At 44.3% G+C, this 25,306-nt stretch overlaps 1 protein-coding gene across 6 annotated transcripts in view; it reads left to right on the top strand.

Annotated features, from left to right (window-relative positions):
• The window catches only part of Glut1 (Glucose transporter 1), a 171,264-nt gene that overhangs the window by 9,316 nt on the left and 136,642 nt on the right, over positions 1-25,306 (top strand). For 4 of the 6 annotated variants that reach the window (XR_015310895.1, XR_015310898.1, XM_086968145.1 and 1 more), the window contains exon 2: positions 13,683-13,970. The exons of 1 other annotated variant lie outside the window; for it this stretch is intronic. The gene's annotated coding sequence lies outside the window, so the exon portion shown is untranslated. Of the gene's footprint in view, positions 1-13,682; positions 13,971-20,157; positions 20,248-25,306 lie in introns of all 6 variants that reach the window. One more of the 6 variants, XR_015310897.1, reaches the window with a different exon arrangement.

Raw genomic sequence — 25,306 nt, forward strand, 5'->3', positions numbered from 1 at the left:
ACAGCGTCTACTTAACCCAATTACAATCAAAAAACGTATTCAGTGTTAATAGCCACTATACAACCGGGGTCCGGTCTCATTCCGCAGCCTCGCGACCAGTGCTGTCTTTAGCGCTTGACAAAACGCGTAGGGTCTTGCGACCACATTGATGATACTAAGTGCTACTGATAATGCCGTGGTTAATACATTCGATAGCGGGAGGGACCGACTTTGTCGAATTGCTTCTCCGTCTGTTTGGCAATCATCATTCGCCCGTATTTCGAGAATCGGTCAAGCACAAAGGCGGGAAATAAGTAAAAATTTGAAAACGGAGCTCATAAGAACAAACTAGATGTCACAGATATATAGCAGCCGGTGCAGAGACACTGGTCCATCTTGTGACAGTTTTTTTAATATTTTACGTAAATTGACATGGTGGGTTTACTTGTTGACCGATTCGCAGGTAAAAAGAGCCACCGTGTACACTACACGATCATATTGCGTGGCCTGTATGTGACGCATCAGTACGAAGATGGTATAGCACGCTAACTTTCTCGCGGTACGCTTTACCGAGCTAGACGGTTCATACGAAATGCTACAATAAATATATGAGATTGCAAAATTTTGATTAGAACCTGCGGGCTTCCGTGTTCCACTCATTTTTTTACCTTTATTTTTCTTGCCTTGCCTACAGCCCGTCGCCCGCTGCTCGCTTTTATATGCACATTGTATAGACGTTGCTCCCTTGCTGTACGTAGGACGGGCGACATACGCTACTCGCATCAAATTATGCCCTTAGTGATGTTGTCATGTTACTAAGTTGCCAAAAATATGAACTGTTGGCAAAAATACTAGGTAAGTCTGCGTGCGTTTCGCCGGTTCATGGCGCCACTGCCGCTGTTGCGGCTGACAACAACAACAGCAACTACAACAACAACAACAACAACAAGCATCCTTTGTATTATTTCTTTTGTCATAAGAACAGCAGGTAGCCGGTAGCGCGCAGGCAGACAAAAATAGTGCCTCTTGCTTTTTGGCTTTCGGTCTTTCTTCGTTTCTCTTTTTTACTCCCTGCAGTGTCGCACCCCATCCAGAAGCTGTCTGGTTAATATGGCTGTAAGTTATACAACAGTTTCCACCGCTGCCGGAACCGCTGATGACGCTGTTGCCGCTGGAGTTGGCGATACTATCTCACATTGCCTGGCGCGCGACCTGGCCATTTGCATCTGCCGGTTCAGCCGCTGCTGCTATCGTATTATATTAGTAACAATGTGCGACAGTTGTGAACGTTGCGTTGACAGACGGACGCTCAAAGCATTGCAGGCTTTCATAGACCTAATTTTCATCAGTAAAAATGTGTGCTTTTGCTTAACCTGGCTTACACTGCCCGCTTACTTAGGCAGAAAAAGCTGATGATTAAATCGGAAACGAGTAATGATATGGCAATCGAAGATCTGAAGCGGGCGATCACTTACCGTTTGAAAAAGCACCATTCATCCCTTTAGACGAAGATTCTGTTGCTGAATGCTTGCTATATAATAAATAGAAAAAGTGGAGTATAAACATAAACGCCACTTAGTTCATATGTCTGAATAATGTTAGGTTATTGACCGTAATAATGATAATCGGGACAATGGCAAAGTACTATACAAAGCTAAGACCTATAATAAATGGCTATTGACTGTATCTGCAAGAGCTCATGAGGGTCGAACCAGAGGAAGCTGAGGACCAGGCATTAGTGGCATGCTATTTGGGCTGTTTGGACCAGGGCAGGACCAGGCTACTAACATGGCATTGCATCTTTGTATGTGTCAATTCAGACTCATTCGAAAAACTTATTAATGCAAGTTTTTAGGAAGTGATTTAAAATGCGTGACTGCATTCGCCTGTCTTTTACGTAAGTAAGTTTATATAAGTTTCTATTTTTGCTATTCTTTCGCTATCCAATGAATCATCCTAGCATACGTATTTCTCTTAACGCTCGAAGCGAGTGATCCATTAAGAGGTGCAGCGGCACGATTCACAAACGGAACGCGGAATTGCACTACACCGCCGACCTATCTCGTTTACGTAGGCAGGCAGTAAGGTTGCAATTGGCAGAACCCTCTAACGCTGACCGCCTCCGTTATTTTAATCTGACGCTCTCTTATCCGGTGCGATTCCTCGTTTTCGTGTGATGAATATTTTTGCCGTTTGATTTAATCAGCGCTCGGTAGTTCATTATCGTGAAAGATGAAGCGATAAAATTGCTCTTAAGGGCAAGAATCAAAAGAGCCCTTAGTAGGCTTTATAAAACGAAGCTAAAATGTGACTGAGGCTTCAGTTCTGCAACGGGGACATCTAAAGCAACTGATATCAATAAATAGATCGAATCTATCGTGTTTGTCGTACCTGCGTTCGCGAGAATGGAGCCAAACATGTAGCAATGTTGGCGACGTTTTTACGAGTATTCGACAAGAACGTTTCTCCATAGGCCAATAATAGGACATGAAAAAATTACGTTTTTTGCCAATTAAGCGACGTAATTCAGTGGGTCGAAGTGAGGACAAATATGGTGATACTAGTAGAATATGTATATTGAAAAGTCATCTATGAGACTATTCTTAAGCACACGACCATTGAATAAAACTGTAGCATCTTTCGAAAGCTATGTTCATTATGTCAAAAGCGGCTACCGAAAACCACGCCAAATATCACAGTAAGAAAATTATGTAACCTGTAGTTATTATAATTTTTTTTCAAATATAAAGTATATTTATATAATATTTAATAGATAAATTTAGAATATACACTTTCATGTGGAGGATAGCACACTTCATTGGTAGCTAGGTGGATTCTCCGGATGCTCACGGCATTCGCTGCAGCATAACAAACAGATTGCTTTATCTTATATTATATATTATCTATAGATTATCATTACCATGTTATTAACTGTTTTACCGCGAAGACATTTACTATTTTTTTTCCTATTTCGCCAAAATTGAATTTTTGCTTTGACATTGATGATTATCACATTAGGATCATCGAGTAACATAGGGCAGCTTCGTTTCCCGCTGGAGACTGCATTGGCGACTGGTGTAGCATCAGTATACCTCGCTGCCGAAAGATGCACGCGATACGTTCTTATTACTGGATTTTACTTTAACTCGACGATTGAAGATGACGCCTGTGCGTCCATAGTTCTAGCTATTCGATGTATAAAATTTGCATAGAATTTACTCGTAAAGGCGTTTGTTGTCTCAAGAACGTTTTCTACGATTGGTTTTTTTGATTTTATCTATTCGCACAGTTAGAATACTCCTTGAACCTAGCAAGTTGGCCAAAGTGTTTGTATCGAGGACAATTGTGCAAGGATGCCCTGACCGTAATACAGCCAAGTAGATTACTCCTATCGCCTTCAGTGGTAATGTTTTAAGGTTAACATTTCTCATGTCGAGAACTGTTGGTCTTAGACAAGTCTCGAGAGTTCATTTGCCCTCAAAAGAGTGTGTCCTTGGCTATTGGTGGAAAGTGTATGCTCTTCTGATAATATTGTGAATTTGAAAAAAAATTTGAAACCTACGCACTGCCGATCGCTCCCAACATTGCCCGCTAAGGATCATGAGACTACTGGAGTCGTCACATACACATGCTCTAAATGTAATCAATTTATGCCTGCATGTACTAGCATCTACGTGCATGTGATAACATTATAGCTTACGCGATGCGACGCCTTGATCTGCCACGGTTCGATGCTGGTCCGACAGCCATATCCTCCTGAACGCTTACGGTCAAGTTTTGAAGAACTGCCTTTCTATTTCGTTTAACATCGTAATGGTATCTGTATCCATGTTTCTTTGCTTTGTTTAGCCAATTGTCCATGGGAGCCAGTGAGACCAAGTAAGACTTACTCACTCAGGAAGCCTGACAGTCGCCATCTTTTAAATAGATTAAAGCTTCACCTGCATCGGAAAACTTCATAAGCTACTGCATAGTAGTGTGCCTGTTTCAGTCTGCACAATGCCTCAGGACATGCTAGGCCATGGAGAGAACGGTATAGAACTCGCCGCTCTAGCAAAATGATATTGCGCTTCTACCCAATGATGTACACCGCGCATCGCTGAATCGAAATACTAATGCTTCCGTTTTTTTTTTCGTACACTTTCTTTCTACTTTACTATTTAGCAGCTGTTTTCAGTGTAAATTTCAGCTACTTCACTTAGATGTGTTCTGTTTTACGCCAAGTGCACTAAACCGTTACGTATCGCCTTAAATGGCACGAAGGGAAGTGTGTATACGCCTGGATTCGAACCTGAGAACTATGTAATGTGCCAGCATCTGTTGTGTATTTCGAAACATTACAGCGGCCTATTTGAGGGCTGCCCGATTCCGAAGCATGACAACACCTTGATGAAATTTGCAAACTTTTTTTTCTACTATACTGCTTTTCAAGTAATCATAGTGCAGTCGCCGGATCGCGCGTATTGATCGTAGTATATATTTAGAACTTGTGATTCTTCGTTTCGGTGTCTATTTCGAGTGTTTGGTAGTGATTTGATGGTGTTGCCTGATTTGATGGTGGGAACGACTGCATCAAGTCGTCAATCTGAGTACGTAGACGTCTACCGATAGCTGGACGACCAGTTCCGAGGTTGACTGTTGTGACTAGCATGCGTAACTAACTAATTAAGCCAGCTGATTCATGCTTAGTGTATTGTTCTTGTAACAGTGCGAGCTATATTGGCTTCCTCGGACTAATAATGTTATCGCGTTTTGTCGTGCAGTCATCGGTGTCCAGCTACCTAAGGCTAGCAGCAGGAGACCGTTATGAGAAACTGTATCTACGGCATTGAAACAGGAAAACAATATGACGGTCAATTGAGAAAAGCTCGCAACTGATCCGTAGGTAGAAAATAAACACTAGCTAGAAGTGATTTTACTGAATGTTTTATGGTCGTCACTTTAGTGATATTTGAAAATGCCCACATTATAATTTGATGATGTGTTACTAGTTATGTAGCGGAGTGGTATAAACAGAAAGAATCATTTATTCGACCTTCTACTAGATCTCTATCTGCTAAATAGAAATTCTTACAAGGCCCAGTTGTGATACTGGACGTAGAACTCAAAAGATTTTTCGAAATACTATAAGATAGGCATATACGAAATAAAAGCTAATTTCAAAGTGATTGTATATTGTACGCATCTAATTGGCTAGAGGCTATTCTACCTATTTTATTTTTTCATTGGCTAGGCCCTGGCTAGCAAAAGGTTACTGACTGGCATCCCAGTATTAGTGTTATTTATTATTATCGTTAGCGAATGTCCAACAGTAAAACGAAATAGGCTTGAACCAGGCCAGAAACGCGCTGCAGAACTACGCTAGCGAATAAGGACGCTAAATTTTGGAGGCACTTAGAAAATCATAGTCTTTTTTGACACGATAAACAATTGCCGTATGCGTTCAAATATGAGACTTCGTCTACAATTGTACGTAACTCGTACGGAACCGTATACGAATCGTGCTGTGCGGTGTTATTTAGAATAAGTGTTAAACGCAAACATTTGTTGACAGGACATAGTTTAGGATCGTGCTGCTCTGAAGGGTTACGTCGTCCCGATCCAGCTTCGTATGTACTTATCGCTACGACGTTTCCCGTTATTAATTATATTGCCTAATTAAACACAACTTGTTTTTTTGTGTGTGTTTTACGATATTTTATGTTACTGCTACGTTCCATAGATGCAGAATCAAATTTTGTGAATTGTCAAAAGTTTCCACGTTCGCGCAATTCGAGATGGAAGAGCGATCGCGTCCGCGGAAGCGCCTCTGCAGCAGGCGCTATCTGTCTACGAACCATTAGCACGATATGCTGCTGCGTTTTATGAAAGCCGCATTGGGCACTATAAACGCGAGCAATCTGCACGTTAGCGTCAAAAGCTACACGAGTCAACACAGATCTTCCAATTTCCAGGTCGGAAGAGAAGATTTTCATAGCTTCTTTTTGAGTGTATGAAAAGGAAGCTCTGTGCAGCTGTACAGGCGTTGAAAGCCAATTATTAAGCTTGACCAAATCAATCGATTGCAGAATGCTTCAGTGAGTCAGTAGAATCGGATAGATTGAACTTGGTTTATATACAGTCTGGCTGGTAAAGCTTAGAGGACGATTTAGACGCTGAGATCATGTTCCAGATATAAATGAAGAGGGCTTCTCATGAAAATAAATCTAAAGTCAGCCAAGCGTCTTTGCTTATTGCAACTGCAATCAAGTCCAGAAAGACATTTCGTAATAAAAATAAACGACGGGAAACACTTAGAGATTTAGGGGAGTTTACCTGTGGTCCTTCCTACGTGTTTTCTTTGTCTGAGTTTAAAAAAAAATGTACTATGTGTGGCCTTAACGACAAGCAATTCTGCAGGTTGGGCGATAGCGGCATTACCTAGTTTCCCGAAATATACAATCCAGAGGTCGTCGAGCTAAGCCCTAAACTGGTTTTATCTAGGAACTGACTTCAGAGGACTGTTTAGACTACACTTGCTGAATAATAATAATAATCGCTTTCTAGTAATTATTTCAGCGTTCGATTCCACTGGCACCTTTTTAGTGCTATAAGATATCAATGGATTGTAAGATTAGCCGATATTCGATACTACCTAATATTAAGGGAAAAAAGCAAGCGCTTAATAGCAAGCTTCAAAGGAAGTATCAGTTATATGATTAAAATAGTCGTTCAAATCTATTCTAATTTCCCGATAGAATCGCAAGAAGCGGTGTGCACAGTTCTGGGCGGGGGGAGGGGGGGGGGTAGTCCTCCAAAGCGTCCGATATCTTTTAGACACGAATCATATCCACTGACTAAACCCGACAAGTTCGACTCCGGGAAACACTGGTCTGACCGTGGTGATTGTGGCTCGAGGGTAGGAAAGATCATTACAGAAAAAGTTCACTACTACGACGTTGTGATATTTGTACAACTGCAGGGTTACTTGGTTCCTGAAAATCCACTTGTTGCCTAAGCTTGGCCTCTTCGTTCTACCGGGTCAAAGTTGACCTGATTGCAAAAGACGACGAGACGATATGACAGTGTTACTATTTCGTCGCGCGTTCCGTTGATCGTCTTAAAGCAGTTCGATAAACGGTTGAAGGATCACGTTTGGAGTGCACAGCATAATCAGATTAAGGCTCGAACACCTAGTGTGTACTATATTACGTACTACGTAAAAACGAAACATTTGCAAAACACTAACCGTTATTCGCACTATATTTACAATAGGATTATGGTATCCGCAAGTAATTTCTCGAATCGAAAAGGTACTTCAGCTCCAGTTGCTTACAATTTATGAGACACATAAGCATTATGGAACGCTGTTTATGGTTAAACGAAAATTATAAAAAAAAAAAACGACCAGAACACAGGGAAAAACGTAACCAAAAGCAGTATCACTAAAGTCATATGTTTTTGGACATGCGGAAGAAACGATCCACAAATGAAACTGTACAGCCAACAATTCTATCCTGAAGCCAGCCTCCCGTGTATTGCCCCCATGTACCCGTAACTTCTCCTAAATATTTTTCAACAATTTACATAACGGATGCCTATCGTACCGGATGCTGCTGGCGCTCGCTTAATCTGGCTGGGTAAAACTAATCTGCCCTCGGAGCCTTGTGGGAAGGACTATAGTCGCTGAGGATTGTCGTCCCAAGACCCCACTTCAACTGCGTTCCTGTACATGCTACATCGTCCTCAACTTCTTAATTTAGCAAAAGGCAAAAATGAGAATTCGTGTCATTTTATGATAACGACACTTCACTTTTTCGACGAGCCGTGGAGGTATGTCGGCTGTCGGTTGGGTACTCTACTACTTTACTCCATATATATTCTATGAATATATATTCTACTCCATATATATTCTACTCTATATATATTCATAGAATATATACGGAGTAAAACATTTGGTTCGTATAATACATTTCAATGCACATGACAATAGTTTCAGTTCATGATTACGAAAAGTATATATACATATATTTGTATATAGGATCTGTCTTGAATTTATTTCAAGGTTAAACCTTTTATGGCCGGTCAAGTTAGCTATCATCTTTACGGTACTGCATTGGAAAGTGAATAACAGTGTCTGGGCCTAACTGGACGGAATTGTGGGCCACACAGATCGCAACGGAATATCTCTCGTTCCCAGTCCCATTGTCGATCGATTGATTTCTAGAAACCGTAACTTCTCGTGGTTTCCGCGTCCCATGACCTAATGCCCTCCGACTGTTTCCTTTGGGGCTATGCGGAAGACAAGGTTTACGCAAGTAGTTGGGACTTGTGAATACCCGCAAACAAGCTATCGCGCAAAACAAGTAGTTAAATGGGCACGTTGTTAGTGAGACCTGAGTCCCGAACACCATTTGGATATATTACGAAGGCCATCCCGAGATTTTGAGAATACGTTTGGGCGGCAAGCCCACCAAGAGCCGTCTGGCTGCACCCGACGTAATCTCGGAGCTTCGATAGCCTCCGCAGACATCGCTAGCCCAGCCGTCGTTGCGCAATCGAACGGCTTTCCAGCTCGACCCGGTCGGTCTGTCCTACTCGCCCCAGAGCCACCTGCAACGTCGTCTCCTGTACAGACAGGAGGCAGAAATGACCGATATCCAGCTGAAAGAACTCTTTCCCTACTGCTAGCTAACTTTGTTGCCTACCGCGTTTGCGTTCCTCCGCGTACTCAGTTGTTAAGCACCGTAGAGCTCAAGTTCGCTGCTTAAGCCCTTAACACGAACGGACGCCCGTTGTTGGTAGGAAGCTATATAGAGGAGCTGCCGCAGGTCGCCGACAAAGGCATCGATAACCATAGCATCTGGTCATATCTAACCATAAATACCAAGTTCGCATTGGACAGCAGACATTTAAAGGCGGGGAGGTAATCAGAAGAGATCGACGGGAGGTTTCGGCGGCAGCTGCAGTCACCGAAGTATGTACGCGCTCACCACTACGCGCGTTTTTTCGACTATCCTGCTTTTCTTGGTCGCCTTCTTCTCTTTCCATCTAATAACCGAGAAGTGCACTGGGCGGCACCAGAGACGATGCTATAGCCTGCGCTAATGTAAAGGGCCGCTTATGTACCGTAGCATAGGAAACAGCCTAGGTATGGGAAGAACGTTCAGGCATATTTCGCTCCATATATATGGTGTGGCAGAGTGTAGTAGTATAAACCTACTAATTTTCTTCAGGGTTATCTAATGCGCTTCTGCTTATTTTTGTCTGGTTAGCCATCGCCTCAGGGTTCTCTTGCATCCTCTCCTGGCTCTGCTCTCCCACCGAGTCAGTTCACAATCTCTTCCCTGACGTCAGAACGCCCGCTAACTTGATCGCGCCTCTGTTGTGTTGCTAGTGAGAACAAGGTAGGCTCTTGGGGATGCGAAGCCCACTAATTGGTTAGCCTTCAACTAACTCCAATGAGCCGTTCTGTGTCGAGCAGGCGTCTGCTGCTACCTGATACAGCAGACAACGCCCGCTTGAACAAGCTCCATGCAGAAATGTCGCGCCCTAGTGTCGATGAGCATCAAAAGCGGCTGTTTTTCCAAGCAGCCAAGATGGGGGCGCATGAAAGCCTTTTCTGAACTCTTCGCTTGCAAAACCATAATTACGACGCCAAGTACCAGAGCATTCAGCTCAAAATTGTATAAAAATATTAGAGTATACAGAATATTGTATTTGGCGGTATAATTTGTATCGTTTTATCACATGTAGCTATACAGGTCAGGTGCTGAATCATGCATAGAGCATCAAATAGCAATAGCAGCAGCGATAACAACAGAATCAAAAATCTCATAAAGTCCTATGAGTTCTATAATAAATCAAATGCGAACAAAGAACTACGAGGACAGACACTCGGGTCTCAACGAACCAAGAAAACTTACGTGCGTCCCATATGCGCTTTGTTCCCCAGTAAGAGCACATATTAGAAAAAGGTGTACCTCATAAGGCTCCTTTATTAAACGACGCTCGACTTCTCTGTCGCCTTTATAGCTACTGCAGGAGCAGCGTAAGCGAGAACAACAACAACAGTCCCAAAGGTGATCTCGGTTAGTAGAATACCAGTCGCTACTTATGTCTAGGTTCTCGGGCTCTTTTCTCTGTTTTCGATCCGATCCGTATGGCTACACCGTGCGGGCTGAAGTTGTTTTGCGTTAGGTCGACCGCATTAATGAACGTGGCTATGTACATATATGGAATATGGGTTTGCTAAAGCGCCTATAAAGACAGCTTCTGCTACCGGTACTACTGTTACGGCTGACACTATCATAGTGGCTGTATGCCGTGCAGAGCGTGCCACAGTGTATCAAATACGGTGATGTGAGCTCAGATTTTCCTTCAGTGAAGCGGAGATAGGAAATTTTGCTTTGGTATCAGCGGCCGCTTCTGAGGAGCAAGCGAATTGTCGAATCGTCTCGTCTGGTTCCTTATTTCTGCTGGGCTTTAACAGTGGTTCCCTCTTCTACGTGTCCTTCTCCGTTCTGCCGCTCTCTCAACGTCAAGGGCTAATCGAAACGAGTGTCTCCTCTGCTCTCAAGATATGTTTCAGTATTAAAAAGGCCAAGCGAGAGAGTTTTATCGCTATCTATATTTCACTTTTTCTACCTTCTTGTTTTCGTGTTATATAACTGCGTATAACACACGGTGCGTTGGCACTATGGCCATGAGTCTCGTAACAAGGAACGAATAGCCTCTGTATTGTGCGGGAAGCAGCAGCACCTTTAGCACCATAAAGGGTTGCGCACAGGTTTGCCCCAGCTCTTCTAGCTGGGAAAAATCTGGGTTAGGCATCGTTCTCTCTTCGCGAGGCGCCAGAAATATAGACGGATTGGAATCATATTTTGTAGACTCAATGGCACCCTGCCCTACCGCTACAACGCCCCGTTTCGCTTGCTTTACCCCGTTATTACCCACCCCCCGTTTCTCCCCTGTTTGTTCGGCTAGCTTGTTCTCCTCGCTATTGCGGTGATTCCTCCCCATCAATATTTAGCGTCCTCAAAGTGCTTAACCCCCTACTACTTTCGCTAGTGAAACTGCTGTGTTGTTGCCTTTTCAAGGCGGAAGGGCTGTTTGCTCCTTCGTCGGCCTGTCGACCATCGCCTATCAGCCCTGCGTGGACCGCCTCCGTTGTCGCTATCGACATCTATCGCTGCTACCCAAGTAACGCCCATCCACTTGGGCTGTTGAAGCTGGCGCGAGAAATGGGTAGGGAACGTCGCAAGGAGGGACTGCTCCAGAAGAACTTCAGGTGTATGTGGCCAGGAGTGAACAAAATCGACGACTGCGCGCCGTCGTTGGCCTAGTTGGAGGAAAAAGTAGAAAAAGTAATGAGTGGAAACATAAACGAGGCGGTTAGTGTTTGGTTTGCTACGACCAGCACTCCGTAGACGTAGGCCTGTTTCCTACTCTTGACGATTGTGGCGGTGGCGCTAAAATCGGGGGCTCTAGCTGAAAGTGTAGGTGTTATGGCCGTAGGAATGCCAACTGAGAACGGGAAGAATGCCGAAAAGTGCGGTCATTCGCTCAGAATTGGTACGGCTTGGGGCGAAGTAGAAGGTTTGTGGAACCACAGGTTGTGGAAGGGCCGCTGTTGTGTGGCGAGCAAAGCAACTACCTAGATCCTAGTCATCATCATACCCTCGGCCTTTAGCCAGCATCTGCGTAAGCCTCTTCTCAGTGGACTCTAGCAGTGAAACAACGTGTTAGTTACCCAAACACGGGATGCAGCGAACGTAGAGAAGTGGTGAGAATGTGGGGAATGCTGAAAAAAAGCGGGCCATCGTGTGAGAGCAGAAGGGCAAAATGGGACGCGATACGGGGGATGCATCATATAGGCTCCCTCTTCGAGCCGGTCTCTGCTGACAGCATGCTACGTAGACTTCGTTTGAGTATCTGGGACTACGTATCCAATGGCCCAGTCGTTAGCTATATTCTTCTTCTCTTTTTGAGAGCCATCAGCAGTAGCAAGCTGCGACCATTAAAGAGCATAGTATTCTATGCATATGTGCTAGTATCTGAGTTTGTATAAGTGGTCCTTAATGAAATTAGCCACGGCAGTGGTGCCGTCCGGCAGCAGCATGCCGAGAGGCGATTCGGCAACAGCTTTCTATCAGAGGCAGCTCATCGCCTTCCGCTAGCGAGGAAAGCTTGCTGCAACGGCGTTCGACGTCTGATCATTACGAAGGCGAGCCATTTTGGCGAGAGGTAGTAGCCAATTGCGCTCAGGTTCGTACGCATTTGCAAATATAGGCAGCTATTATAGGAAAACTTTTCTAAGTGTCATTATTTAGATGAAATATTCATAACTAGACTATCACTGGACGCTCGCGATTCTAAACACTATGGAAAAAGGCACTATTATTATTATCCAAAATTTTCTACAAATCTGTGATGATATTTCGTATGAAATATGGCAAGGTCAGCACGATTACGTAGAATGACGAGCGAGTATTGTTAAGCGTTCTTGGCAAAAAAACATTTTTTGTTATCACAGATGCTCAATTTGTGCCTAATATATTTATATATATATATATAATATTTAGGTCGGGAATAAAAATTCGTGCAATCAAAATGGGTAATTGTGGACTTACATTACTGAACATAATCAGTAAAATCGATGGTGGGATGCGGCATAGATTAGAAAAATGAATACAGCAAAAACGATCAGCGAATGGAAACGATCATTCAATCGAAAACGTGAACTTTGAACGTCATTCTCATCCGTTTAGCTTTCGCCTGATGAGGTTCGTATCGGCCGTGGTTGTTAAGCTAAGACACTGTCTAATACAGCAGAAAAGGCAGCCTGAGTCGTTGCACTGACATGGAGAAAATGCTTTGAAGACAGGCCTATGCGAGGGCAACTCCACCGTGCAATTACACTTTTGGCCACACTGAAGACCGTGCTCACAAATGATCGCCGTGCCTCATGCCGGCTGTTATAGGCTTAGTCAAGCTTCCTAGAAGAGGCAGCCTATGGAAGTTTTTGAATGATGTTTGTGTTGGTAGGTTATTGGAGAGACAGCGTTTTTCTCTACTTGTTAGATTGTCACACAAGTCTACACTAGCGACCATATTTATCTCTCTGCTGTGTACAAAGAAAGAAAAAGAAATATAGATATATGTACATATATGTAAATTCCCAATAGCACAGTCTGTGTTATCTAATACAGGCAGCTGTAGCGGTGATTGCCTGTTAATGTGCATGCGTCGGTGTACATAAACTTCCGCTGTGCACCCATTGTCTGCCCATCTATCTGTGTACGACATACGAGTTGTACATTTCCCCGCGCGAAAGGCGCGGTTGACATTAGTGGCTAACTCATGCGTATTTTTTCTATTTTTCCACGCGAAGAGAAAATAGTTGGCAAAAAGTTTTATAGCGAACACACGCTGTTGTGCTGTATGGCTGTACAATCTCATGGGGATTCTTTCGTCGCCTGCAGATAAGCCAGTAGGCACATAGCGGTAGAATGGGTGCGGCCAGATACGGCCAAATTGGGGCCATCAGTGGCCTCGAAGAATCGTTCCAAAAGAACCAGTAGAAAAAAACAGCAGAATTATTAGCGACTGGATTTGCACGAATACAGTAGTAATAGAATGCTACCGCCATCGGAAGTTTAATCGTCTGCCGGAACTTTCTATGCAAGCCTATAAGGTTTTTGTGTTCTTTTTGCTGTTCTCAGTGTTCATAGTGGAAATGGAACAAGATGAGCGAAGGATACTGAACGAAAGATGCTAGCTGTCACGGTTAAATCGAAAGAAGGTATCATGCAGGTGCAACGTGTGATCTCACTGCCCGTCGTTTTCGGACGCGGAAGGCAAGGTTTGAGCACGCAGGTTGTCCGGATCATGTTGCTCTCACCCGACAGGACGCGTCCGCTGGTGTGGCATAACTGCGAGCACCGTCAAGCTGTTGAACCAATACTATAAAATCTTACATGGCGAAGACGGATACACGACACCGATGCAGGGTAGTTACGAATGTGTGCGAACTGGTTGTTGTTGCTAGGGCATTGTTCGGACCTCTTTGTTGCGTTATCGTCTGTCGACTTTGGGGAACAATGGTATATTAATCAGCAACTAATAGCAATACTAAAATGAATTGTCTGTCTTCGTTTACCGAGTCTAGTCGGTCTCAAGTGCTGTCGGAGCTGACGTCCCCTGAATGGTTTCGTTCTTTCGTTATGTTTGTAACTCTTTTGTTCACATGCAAATATATTTGTGTGTACAGACCATAAAACTCCTCGCTTTGTCGCAGAAGGGTTTATATCATGTTTGTATGATCGATCTAATTAGCATTGCATCCACATACTTCCTTTGTCCAAAAGCCCGGGATTAGCTCCGCTGATAGAGTAGGCTATCAGGTATGCAGTTAGTGAGAGTTGACTGAAGGGAAGAAGGGACGCTGTCTTGGCTTGGGGCACAGATTGTGTCAGCGTCAGTCCCTGAGCACGTGATAGTTAGTTCACAAATATTGCTGATTGAAAGGGCATTTTTTGCATGAAAAATATCGTCTTGACGGTAATGGAGTTTACGAGTTAGTGAATGTTTTCAGTTCTACGTTCTATACTGCAGTTAGGAATTGCTCCATATGGCTGGCCCTTAGCACGAAATAAATGTATACGAGGATCCCATTGTTACCCACGGGTGAAGCCCCGTCGATAAAAATCGGGCCTAGTAACGGTCCTGGAACTTTTTTCTAGATTTCCGGGGTTCTAAATGACGAGCGGTACCGTAGTTACCATGCAATTTCGGCATGTCCTTTCAGCTCACTTCTAGAGACTCTTCCATTCATCAACACTATTGAGACGGTATTAGATGACTGAATGGGACTTAAGGTAGCGCTGCTATTTTTGGTACTTGCAATTTTTTCCATTATTCCCTTTTACTATCCTGATATTGGCAGATAGCGAACTTGCTTGATGGGGAATCTAGCGGACCATTTCTAAAGTTTCAAAGGCAACGGCGGACCCCTTTTTGATGATATATTGTTTGTCAGTGTAACAGTGATTTCAGCAGTGTACGTTATAAACAACAGATGGATTAACAACAGACCTCGCAACACCTGTGCCCCTAACCAAATTGCAGCAGGAATTGCAAGGTCTTTCCCACTTCCATTTTTCTTTACAAGCTCCCCGAAAGTCAATTCGAGGGAATGAGGTTGGGTTTGACTGCGAGGTATGCATGGCGGGCTTTTCTTTAGCACGCCGGTGCCAGACACGATAGCATCGAGTGACAGTAGCAAAAGAAAATAAAGAAGCGGGAGGATGGCCATAACATCTTTTGAAGAAAGATTACTTGTAACATATACATTCTACATACGACCTTGGCTTTGGTTCTGTTGACCTCAACAACCTGAATATACCTGAAACGAGCAAAAGATGAACTATCTGCAAACGCGGAAGTGTCAAAGCCATCAGCTCATGAGTTTAAACGGATCCCGCCTTTGCCTCTTTTCTCTTACTTCTTTCCGTAGTGAATTTGTTTGACGAACTACTTTGGAGTAGGCGACAATTCCAGATAGAGGGACCAGCAGGAACATCATCTACGACGGATCGCTGGCAGGCATAATGCACCTATAGGAAGAGTAGCAGCTTGTGTGTGCATGGCTGGGTGCACCGGTAAGCAAGCGATATCCACCGCATCTTTAGCAAGGCTCTCTAAACTAGGGGAGAAGGTTTGCCTGTGTTGCCGATGCGATTCGAGGGAAGAGGCTTAGCCAAACTTGGGAGATACCATACGGACGCAACTGTATGTAAATGTCCGACTGGGTCTAGGAGGCTACATTGATAGCTTCAAACCTTTCGCCTTTCCAGTTTTCTTGCAAACCTTGTTCCTTGTTTTTTTTAATAACTGTTAGCACATCTAGCATGTTTGCTTGTTTTCTCTGATGTTTCTTCTTTCGTAGAGAAAAAAACAAAAATCTCCGCCGCTCGCATCTCACCAGTCGGCTCCAGTCGTTGACATTCCGAGCTCCTCAGGCCAACAGCGCCTCAGTAACGCTACTACTGTCATTGGAGCCGAAAATGCGATTTCTGTGAGAGACTTTGTATGCCTCGTCGCCTTTTCTTTCGTTCTTTTTTCGCTTTCTGTTCTTGTATCCATGACTGAGTCTGTGGATAATACTGGGTTCTGATAACGCACTTGGGCCCCTGCTAGCACAGATTGGCAAAACGTTTCCCGACAAAACAGGAGACAAACTGGCAGGATTCACTGCTACTCCCCTATCCCCGTATCCGACCGTCCACTCGCCATCGCCACCAGGCGATGCGACGATTACTGCCACAGGATCTTACAACCTGTTTTATGCTGCCACCCGCCACTCGTCGAATCCTGGAAGTACCTACTGGGCTAGAGACAGGGCACAGGAATGTGAGATACCTCCTCTGTCTCGCCACGAAGAAAAGGCGCACCGTCGTAGGTCGACAGACCCCGATGAACCACGGCGACAGTTTAGCGTTGACTGGCACTTGACGCCACTGTTGGTTCACGTTATCTCTTCTGTTTCTGCTATGACTACTACCGTTGTATGGCGGAACCTATTTTGTGCCACTTGTGATGCCCCGCTGCTTGTCCACTGTTCGGCGCGCTGGTTCTTCCTTTACTCGGCTGACACTGCGGCCTCTGCGTCTGTAGGAGCTGCCGTTGGCATTTCTTGTTGAGGCGGCATCTCGTTGTTCCGTTCCGCTACGTTCAGGGGTTTTTCATCCCCGTGGCTATCTGTTAGCGCTGCTGCTACTACTGACTGCCGACGGTAAAATGTACAGATTGCTGCTGTATGTGGAAAAAGGGTGCGAAAAATGGGGGGAAATGGCGAGATACGGGACGAGTGTGTAAGCACCAGCATCCCCGAGTGCTATAGGGAGCAACGGAGCTCGCCGGCTGGGCCGAGGAGTTCTTCTTTTGCGCGATAGGTTTTGTAACGCTCGCCTGCCGCCTTTCGCATCGAGAGAAACTATAACTGGTGGAGTCGGTCGCGACGTAGCCAATGGGAGCGAATCAGTCGTTGGCAGGTGCGGGCTTGTCTATATATATGGGTGTATAGGAAGTTCATCCGGCCGGGATCGTTGTGCTAAACTGGGCAGCTGCCACGCTGGAATTGTACAGACTGTCTCTGCTGGCGCCATCTATTGCTACTTGCTGCTCCATTTCTTGCTCACCGGTTCAGAGAAACAGTATATTTTTCATGCGTTCATTTGCCCATTCACCCGATAGACCACCGAGCCGCTTTAAAGTACGTAGCTGCAGCAGAAGCCAAAGAAGTCGACGGAAGGGTAGAAATAGCAGACGGTTGGAAGTGCGCGTCAGATCTTGTAGTCGATAGAAAAAAAGGTAGGTTTCTTACGTAGTGCCTATCGCTCAGTAGAGGGAGCCAGGTTAGCCAAATTGTTCGTTCTTCTCATAGGTCTATTTTAGACTCGAGCAGCGTACGAAATCTCCCTTTCGCCTATACTGCGTGCATGTAATTTACACTAATCCAAGAGCACAAAGATTTTATCATTGGTGTTCTGCCAGTGGCCAACTGTTTTGCATCAACGTTCTTGTTGTGATCTAATCAACGCGATCTGGACGGATGACAAGGCTTGACACCTTGGACAGTGGACATACGAGCCTGCAGGCCGAACAGGGCTACTTTTCCTCCGAGCACGGAGAAACGCGAAGGGTTAGCACCGAAAATAAACGTCATCTGTGGTGTGGTAAAGAATGGAAGGAGAGAAGTTTGAAAACTGAAGAGGACCGATATCTGTGTGTGTGGATCTTGCGGATATTAAAAATATTATTATGCCGTGAGAAAATCTCAAAAACCTTTGAAAAGCACTGAGCTTGTTTGACTAGCCATAAAAATATCGGATAAATATGTAAGGGTTTAAACGATACCGAGTAGTGGGCGACGGCAGGCGGCGAAAGGGAAGGGTCCTGACCCGACATTGATTACGCATTTGGCCCGAAGGAGAATTCATGAATGATTGCTATAGGAAAACAATAATTTTTGTGTGAGCCTATACCCGGGACCTACAACTAGGTTGTTTTGCCGGTGCCAGCTGCGCGCGCTATCGCATTGATCGCACTCAAACAACGAAAATACTGTATAGGAATGTGTGCTTTTTTGAACGTTTTTTAAATAATATGAGAAAAAAAGTATAATATAAGTTTTATATGTATTTAGTTGGCAAAAAAACAGTTCATGCAGTCATAGCAACACAGATTATCGTTTCAAAGTAAAGTCGTGTAGCCATTTTTACGCTCGCACTTCTGAAGCTATTGTAATGCTCTAAATACGTGCAGTTAATAATTTAAAGCGTTTAATTACTAATTGTGCGTCTTTCTTATATCTACGTGCCTTGCAGAATTAGGGTTTTATGACAGTTTGTTGGTCTTAGAACTATCCCGTAAATTAAACGCATGATAAACGACTTCGCAACGAGCTTACGATCGTCATATTCTTCCGGGTATCGCGAATAAGCCAGAATGAAGTGTGCGCGATGAAGATCAAGCCGATCAAGATGAGGATCGAGCCGGAAAGGCGTCAGGCATTGGCTAGTATAATTACAAGAGCATTTGTAAGATGGAAGTTGACAGGTCGTTTTATTATAAGGACGGTTCTTTGATGTAGGTTTCTCCGCTGTAGAAAGAGTGTGTCGATAGATATCGTATTATAAGGTGGTATCTGTACTAGAGGGAATAATGGAATAAAGAGTATGGTTTTTCAAGACGGATAGCACTTACACACAGAGGTACATCAGCGGTCATCATCCGGCTCACCAGACCTGTTTCATGTAAATGCTACGATGTAAACAAATAAGTATGTATTGACCAAACCATGTTGGACTCATAGCCATATAAAATCAGTCTGGTTTGAATATGTACGTTATGTATGCGCAAAAAATATTCCCGATACGTCCACCTAAGATGTCTCCTACGCAAAGATTTCTTCTCATTCTCGGACAAGCGGCCATTTCGAAGACAAAAAAAGTCCTTATTTTTTTAGCGTTTCAATGAACTTAAATCGTATCTTCTTATGAGCAAATATTTGGAATAACTTTTTTTTTTCTAAATACAGCGTTAAGGGCTAGCCTCTACTAGGAATCTAAAGGTTTTCACTGAGTGAATCACGCTTTTAGTGAAAAGGTTATTCTGCAAAAATGTCTTTTTGTTATTTATTGTCAAAGTTTCTTGTAAAGGCAGAAGAGCCATATATGTAATATTAAATTGAATCTACTAACGATTCAAGTAGACATCTAAGTAGATCGGGAAAAGCTGAAAAAAAAAACGCCAATTTTGTCGAACTTTGCCCCTCATATTACAGATAGATTAGACCAGTGCAAAAAGTGCGCTAATTCGATGAGATGCGACATAACTTATTGTTTACTCCAATACCCATGACCGTTTCTAGTTCCGTTTGGAATATGTTATGCTTACATTGCAAACTATTCCTCAGATTTAATTTAGCGTATGACTTTCTACCTAAAAATGCTCGCGAAGGTCGTTGTCTATACTATCATCGCCATTACCTCTTCAGACAAATAATATATAAGCAATTTGAGGAATTTCTCGGTTTGTAAAGCCGGCAAACAGCGAACCACTGTTTAGACGCTATTCTAAATTGTTAGCACACCCAGTTCTCTCGAGATACGCGCGTCGTAGGTTGTATCAAAGCGTGGATAGAGCCAAGGACAAAAAATCGCGAAAACAATTTAAATGGGAGTCGAGCAAATGACTTTTTCAGGCAAACGTTAACCTTTGCTTTTAGCCAACACAGGAATTTTCACTGCCAGGTAGTGCCTGTTCGCTACGAATCAAACGAAAAACAATAAAAAAATAGAATAGAAAATTACGTTACGTTCACGAATTTGGCACTGCCATTGTAGCTGATATCAGACAACCATCACGCGAAACATTAATTAACAAGTTTACTTGAAGCTAGGACAATGACAATGTCCTAATTCAGCAAACTTTTCACTTTAGCTCAAAACATCATCGCGTGTCCTTTTTCCAGTACCACTGGAGCCTATTCTTCAAAAAGGATTTTGAAACAAATTGATTTTTTCGGCTAAGTGTGTCAAAAATGTATCGAACAGATGTTCTCCTAATTAGATGCCCCAGACGCTGTTAGATTTAAAGCACAAGTTGGCGATAAATCGGAATTTTACGTTTCAGTTTTCGGGTGAGAAAAGAACCAGATATGCGATATCGTCACCGTTAATACGTGGGCTTTAGGAAACATATGTTTTAAGGTACCTTGGTAAGGTATGTATTGCTTCCATTGTTCACGAGCCATCGCATGCTTGATTTCCTGGTAGGATCCAAAAAAATTCTACCTACAGATACACATACGAATCAAGTAGAGAAAAGGTGCTCGAGCTGGCACCGACAAAATGATAACTGCTTACAACATCATCCGGTTTTTGCAAGGCGATTAGGTGCAACTGCAAATGCCTATTAAACCGTGCTATTCCAATCCAAATTTTTTCCATAGCCCCGTGTCTTCGACAAACTGTTGAATTTAAGTTGCTCATTCTCATAAACTTCATATTAAAAACATTTATATGACAATATTAATGCGCCTCGCCCGGACATCTTGTTTATGCCGCATATAATACAATAACTATTATTATTATAAGCACGTTGAAGTCGAAGTTTGTTGAAGCGAGCTTATTCCTATAGTACAGACATCGCCGTGCATAGCCACTTACAGATTTAGCTCTAACATTGCTCGACTTCATGGTTCAATGTAGTCCAATAACAGTTCTGCACTGATATAGAATGAATCACTATGGAGAAATAAAATAGACGCCGCGTAACGGACAATGATTTTAAAAGCTAAGCGACGTGCCTACGGCCACCCAAAACTTTTGCCTTGACTAATATTTAACCAGTAATAAGCGACCTAATAATAAGGAGACCCGGTCGAGCCTAACCCGGCTTAACGTTTGCCGCGATAGCCGCAACAGAACTACGCCAGCAGACGTCGGCTTCTATTCGTGATGTGCCCTCAACGATGAGGGAATTAAATCCGTCTGGGCTCTTCGTCCGAAGAGACTTATTTTCAGATCGTTCTCTCGCATCGCTTTCGTATATCTTTGCGCACACTTGCGTAGTGTTGGTGTATGTGTGGTTTGTATCGCTTTAGGAACTTTTGTGGTCACCTCTGAGCCTAGTACTTTTGTGTATGTGTGTGTACGATCAGACAACGAAGCCAAGCGCCATACTTTTTGTCAAGGCTTGTTAAGTCGATCAAGATCATGAACTTGTCAACGAGCGGAGGGCTCCTTGGAGCGGAGGCTACCGGTTAGCTTCAATTCGTCTGCTACGACGTCCTTTTGCTCCTTATACAAGGCATCTACCAAGGCTCTTCCAAAAGGTTAGAAAGTATTGCCGAGGAGGGATGAACGACGTTTACAACGCACTCACTTATAAGAGATAAAAAACCAATAAGTGCGGGATTTCATGTAGGCTTCCACGGTCTCGCCAAGGATAGGAGATGTGATAGCTTCGATGGCGAGATTCAACAGCACCCAGTAGCAGTTGACGCGAAGCGCTACTGTCGGGACGGTGGTGTCGCTGGCGGCGACTCGCCTAATAGTTCGAGCTTAATCCCCTTCAGTTTTCGCCCCCCTCAAATGCCAGACACCGCGACCCCTGCGACGGTCTACTTCCCAACGCCTCCAGGTGAGCAACAGAACCACGACTCGGGCTGCCTCCATGTTTGCCATCTTCAGCTGGTGCGGACACTGCCAGGGCAGGGTTGGTAATGGAGGTTGGTGGCTTCGGCGGGGGAAAAAATGCGAAGCCATAAGAAAACCGATGGTCGACTAGAAGAAGAACGGTTTCGGCCAGCATTTAGGAGTCACATGCAAAATGCAACAAACCCCTCTAAAAATGGTGGCGCTCGGAAAAACATGTATTATATGTGTATAGTTTGAGAGGCAACGTAGGGCAGCAGCTCTAGTAACGGCAACTGCAACAAGGGTGGTAGTTCTTAAAGTTATAGACCTACGTTCAAAGCTGGGCGCAGAAACGTTTCGATTCGTGGCCTAAGGGGCCACCCGCCTGAATAAGAGCTTAACGAAGGACGTACACAAAGCATTCATATATTCTTTATGAGTAATTCCATGATGGTGAAGTAGTAAGAATGTTGCCTAAGAAAAGCACGCGAGGTGTTATAGGTGCCATACCGGGCGTAAACACCATTAGCTTATACTGAACGAAATCAGCCGTTTGAAACCACGATTAGCTAAATGACGTTAAGCTCAAAGCATTTACTTACAGAAATACCAGCAGTGAAAACCCAACACATATGCCTCCATATTGAACCGCAGACTCAGACACGGACACACTGAGTTCCAAGCCAAGCTAGGCACATACGAGAACGTTTGCAGAAGCGGACAGTTGTTTGTGCCGACGTTTCAGAAACGCTCTCCAGTAAGATCGGTCCTCCAGTTTTTGCTATTCGTCGCTCCGCTTGCCCCTTCTTTTCCTGGTCCATCGTGCCAACCAGCCTATGCACCATAAGGCGGGAATATATAAGATACTTCTCGTTTCTTTGGAACAACTCCTTTCGTTCCTTCGAGAAGGGGCGCTCTTCAGCGTCAGACTGACACGTCTGCTTTCTCATCCACAGCCGCCCAAACTGTCACTCCTTCGCAGCCCTTTACATCCAGTCCAGATTCCGTAGTATTCCCTGCACAGCGGAAAGGGGAACAACCACAGCGATGGGTCGCAAGGCCCCGGTAAGGCCCTCGACAGCGACATAAGGATAACGTTAGAAGCAGAACGCACCAGTCGACTGTAGTCGCCGTTGAAACAGGAGAAGGGCGTTGAAATGGTGATAAGTGTAGAAAGACCCTGAGTGCAGATGAAGCCCTGTTGATACTGGCTTGAAATGGTGCTACTGCCGAAAGTGCCTGATGAAGTCCATGGGAAAGCTGCTCGAATCAAAGGGGCCAGGCACCGGACGCCGTAACCCTTAAGCCCCACTAAACTTCAACGTGTATGTACACCGAGAAGTTTTAAGGCAGACAGCGTTAAAGGCAGAGGATACAGGCGGGAGTAGGTATTGCCTTGGTTGAGTACCACCCTGGGGCAGAAACAATGGTGTAGTGAGGATGACAACCTCTAGTGGGATATGTAGGCCTGACACCCTATAAACAGCAGGGCCTTGACAGGGGAAGGAGACCTGAGGAAAGCAAAGCTCCTCAGGAATACATAGCATCTGAAACGCACAGACGTACACAACCACTGCACCTCACACGAACACTTGCGCGGAGCGAACCCCGAAGGAACAATGGAGGACTCCACCAGCGCGGAGAAGGTCTAAAAGGTGAAGTCACCTGTTATAAAAGGAAAATTCCATACAGATGTTAGCCGAAGCACTGAGGACTGCAGTAGCGACCCTCAGGGGCAGCACGATGGCTACCATTATTCGGTGAAAGGTAGACGCTGAGCCATTTAGTCACCAGTGGAGACAGAACTGTTTTTCACAGGAACTATATCACTCTCACTGCTATCTATACTTGCCCCGACTTGGCCTTGTCTGTGCTTTTCTTTTGTTTCAAATATAGCGCAAAAGAGCTCCATGTCCACGTGCAATCACCAGTCGTCGCAGTTCCCATTACCAAGGATTCGTAGATTTGCTAGCGAGAACGTGTACGATAGACTTAGCTGAGCAACACAAGGGCCGCCGGAAACCTCGTTTAAGCAGAAGAAGACTGCTCTAAAACGAATTCCCGTGACCCGAAAATGGGCCTGCACTGTAAATATATACCAATATGTATACCTCTGCAAGGTAGAGCCAACGAGAGAGAATCAGAGTAAAAAGTCACTTACCTGCGTACTGTGCCCATATGTTCACTATCTCTGTCATCCCTTGATTTATTCAGGTGTCTCAGGGTTGATCTACTGCCGACGACTTTATGCGTAAGAACATCATGTAGCCCTTCTCTTAACCTTATAGATTGTCCATGGAGAATTCAGCTTCTCATGAAGATCCTTGCTGCACAATATGTAGTTCGAGAATTTAGCGAGGTTTGGAAGCTTTGGCGCAGTTCCCTTGAGGGCTAAGGGCAAAACCATTTTAAATAAATCTTTTGTCTAGCGCTGATTCACCTTGTTCCTCATACTTCAGTGCTATCTTCCCGGTTTCCTGACTTGCATTACGTCGTCGTCACTAGTCTGTTCTTATTCTCCCTTAAACCCATTCTTCTCGGTTGCATCGAGTAAACTCTTGCCTGCAAAGTCTTCACAAACTACAGGTTGTTAAATGATGACAAACTATTCCACATAATTCCAATAAAACTCAGCCTGGACAAATCTTCTGGTAAAGGCAGATTTTTGATGCTATACTAAAGAAGTGATTCTGGGTACTTGTTGACAGAATAAAAATACCCAATAGCGTTAAAAGAAAATTCTTTTTATACTCTTTGTGGGGTAGCCGAATTAGCAATCCTGGGATCGGCGGACGACGGCCTTAGATAACTTCTCACATAAGCAGTCAATACACTGGACTAGGTTAAGACCAGGCGTACGTAAAGAAAGCCTCCAGCCCACTTATTCACCGGCGACGATGCAGGTCATGGTATGTTTCTGGAAAAAAAATTGACTTTTTTGTTATTTCCAACGAATCTTAAACGAACTAGGTAAGACAGCTCATTGGGGTTACAGCCGTTTTAGTCGTTATACTCGTTTGATACAGACGACTCTAACCATTTGCTTGGCTTTGACTAACATCGCAGAGTATATTCTCCTCTCTGTTTTGACATGCATCCAACACACGGCAAACATCGCTTGCTATCCGGTAGCGTAGCATGAACCACGGTAAACATTGCAGAGCAGTAAGGTTGCCTCTATCAGCATGCAGCGGTAGCAGGTGACTTGTTGGATCTAAGCACATGACGAGACCCTATTTAGCAGCTTTCTTATACAACGTATAGGACTATAGCTGAAACGTTGGGACGCCGAGGCGTTGCATTGGCTTCTCATCTGCATTGCAATGATTAGGGTGATGTTAGAACCTCTACCCCGCCCGCAAGGGGTGAAAAGCTACTATCGCTTCTGTTAAAAAGTAGGCTTCACGCTGAAGTGTGGCCTTGCCTCTCTCTGTTTGCGTGAGTGTGTGTGTAAAATGCAGCTGATCGTATGGAATAGTGGCGCAAAGCTGCGCTTGCTCTTGCGAGTCGTTCTGCGTATACAAGTCAAGCTTATACTGCAACTGACGTACCCGGTGCTGCCGTTGCTGCTGCTGCTGTTTCCAGCACGACTGGTGTTGGTTAATTTTGTTGCTGTTCGTACTGGCCGGTGTTCGGTACAG

This window comes from Varroa jacobsoni, unplaced genomic scaffold (assembly GCF_002532875.2).
Source record: "Varroa jacobsoni isolate VJ856 unplaced genomic scaffold, vjacob_1.0 scaffold_402, whole genome shotgun sequence".
In the NCBI taxonomy this organism is placed as follows: Eukaryota; Metazoa; Arthropoda; class Arachnida; order Mesostigmata; family Varroidae; genus Varroa; species Varroa jacobsoni.